At 35.4% G+C, this 2,646-nt stretch overlaps 1 protein-coding gene across 3 annotated transcripts in view; it reads right to left on the reverse strand.

Moving 5' to 3' along the window:
- LOC106870432 (ubiA prenyltransferase domain-containing protein 1 homolog) overlaps positions 1–2,646 on the reverse strand; it is a 24,323-nt gene that overhangs the window by 9,484 nt on the left and 12,193 nt on the right. For 2 of the 3 annotated variants that reach the window (XM_014916500.2, XM_014916499.2), the window contains exon 2: positions 1,312–1,630. The exons of the other annotated variant lie outside the window; for it this stretch is intronic. The gene's annotated coding sequence lies outside the window, so the exon portion shown is untranslated. Of the gene's footprint in view, positions 1–1,311; positions 1,631–2,646 lie in introns of those variants that run through there. 3 annotated transcript variants of the gene reach the window in all.

Consider the following 2,646-nt stretch of genomic DNA (forward strand, 5'->3'; position numbering starts at 1 on the left):
GAAATATTATGCCTGGTCTTGTGCTAAAAATGCATGCAAACCACTCTCTGAAAAAGCTCTTTGAACCCAAATCAGAGATAAATTTTCAGAGTGATACACAAATAAAGGATTTAAATTTATATCAGAAAGGCATCAACACTGGCAGATTCACCTGTCATTTTTTATTTTGGGCTAATTCAAGAATTTCTTAAACCTTTCAAACTATCTTTTTACTAGCAGAAAACGTTTTTTTTTTCCTCTCCAAGTCTGATCCTCAATTCAAGCACCCAAGAGCTGCCTCTTTTCAAGTATCATAATAGATCTATGGAAAAAAAAAAAAAGATCCAAGCAATTAATGGAGTAATTTCTTCAGTATTTGACTTAATTTTTTGTCATGCGTTGTTCTCATTAACTGTGTTGAGCTTTTGTTTAGGCAATGTGGGAGATCTTTGTCTCTCCTGCATTAAGCTCTTTTAAAACATCAAGTTTAATATCCAGTGTAATCTCTTTACAGTTCGTTTTCATACTACCTACCTTAAGTTCTACTTGACAGTTTCCTTTCAGACAGCTTCAATTGTAGAGAAATCCAACAGTGGTGGCGATCAACAGTCATCCATGACAAATTATGTATTAAACAAAAACAGTAGTACCAGGGAAAGCAAAAAATTGCTATCTTATTTCAATGAAAGTAAGAATGGATATGAGAAGGTGAAAGGGGAGAAAGAATAATTTGGGAGGAAGTTCTGTATGATTACTGTTAGTTGAAAGGTTAACAAGGTCATAGGTGCTTAGCCCATTGCACCTCTGACTTGAACTACAAAAAAGAACTCTACACACTAAGCATGGGCAACCATTTCCAAGAAGTGGGTTACATCGAATGTAGATCATCAAGCTGGCTGAACAACTAAAACAGAAGGAAATTCAATGTAATGTTATTCAGTTAAGTTCTGCCAACAGAGTTTACCCATGACTGTTACATATACACAATAAACAGCAACATCGCCTAAATTTATACTACACTTTAACAAATTCTGAACGATGATACTATCATACCCAACCCTGAAGCATTTAATCAGTCACAGTGACTGATTAGATGCTGTTTTAAACCTTATTTTACCATGCAAAATAAGTTTTTAATCCATTAGTGCTTAAACCCAAATATTTTAACTGTTTTATGCTCAAAATAGCCAGGTCAGAACTCTCATACCCAACTTAAATATCATTCTAAAAATGACAATCACACCATAGAAATCTCAAAGCTACAAGATAATACAGGATTAAAATGAAAGTAAAAAATAATTATAAATTAAAAAAATACAAAAACTAAGTCACTTGACTTTAATGTTCTTTATTTTTCCTGTTTTAAAATGATATGGTTATGACCATGTTGGAGCAGAACAGCCATCTTTGAGGGCTTTATGTTGTTCGTTTTACTCAGTATTCCGGTTGAAACCGTGCCTCTCCCTTTGATATTGAGAAAGAAGTGTGTCTTTCGATTGCTATCTCAATGAATGAATTAAATAAATAAATAGATGCTGACGGGGGAGTACTAATCCTGCTTCTCTTGGTTGGACAATTAATCCACTGTAGCGTTCTCCAGGGGCAACAGGGTCCAATACAGTAAGTTAAAAAAATATATAGAAAATTTAACCTGAAAAATAAATGAAAGAAAATAAGTAAGGCAGTACACACAAGAGGCAACCACTAGGTGGTCATTCAAACTTCGAGAAATAACAGCCAGAAACCCTCAAATCGCAGAATATCGACTTTACAAATGGACATATATACTGATAATGCAATAGGTAGCATCATTTTTCTGAAAGGCCAATGTCTTTTTTTAATCCTGCCAATGGCCAACTTGTTTATTTTATGCTTGAATATTTTTGCATTGTTTCTCTCTCTCTCTCTCTGTCTCACACAAACGCATGGCAGTCCTACACGTGTGCACATCCACTGACTCATAAGATCGAGAAAAGTGGATGTTTTTTAATGAAATTTTCTACAAATATGCTTCAGATAGTGCAGATTCCAATTATATAGGAATATGTGGTGAACAAAAACGAGAGTGTAGGGAGGAGTTTCGGAAAATTTCTTTTTTTATTCTTAGTGAACTGCGTACGGGTGTACTTGTCCAAATTTACCTCTTAAATGGAATTAAAGTTGGGAAAATTAGAGTAATTTTAGCCAATCAACAGACAGCGAGGTATTAACATCTTGTTACCATGACACCCGCATGTTGTATTGTGCTGATTCTTCAAACCATAACATTTACTTCACCTGCGTATTTTGTTTTAATAAAAATTTATGCCCCCCCCCCTCCCAACATCGCTTGACAACCGATGCCGGTGTGTTTACATCCCTGTAACTTAGCGGTTCGGCAAAAGTAACTGATAGAATAAGTACTAGTCTTACAAAGAATAAGTCCAGGGGTCGATTTGCTCGACTAAAGGCAGTACTCCAGCATGGGTTTTAGGGTTAGGGGGATGAGTATTTTTGCCAAATTTGGTGAAAAATTTGTGGCGGTGTATTGAACAGATTTTCACCAAATTCGGCAAAAATACTCATAACCCGAACCCTCTAAAGCTAAAACCAGTACAAACGCACGAACGATGTCATAAATAACAGTACTGACGATAGTTGTTGACAAACAACGGCAGTAATTTTATT

This window comes from Octopus bimaculoides, chromosome 12 (genome assembly GCF_001194135.2).
Source record: "Octopus bimaculoides isolate UCB-OBI-ISO-001 chromosome 12, ASM119413v2, whole genome shotgun sequence".
Lineage (NCBI taxonomy): Eukaryota > Metazoa > Mollusca > Cephalopoda > Octopoda > Octopodidae > Octopus > Octopus bimaculoides.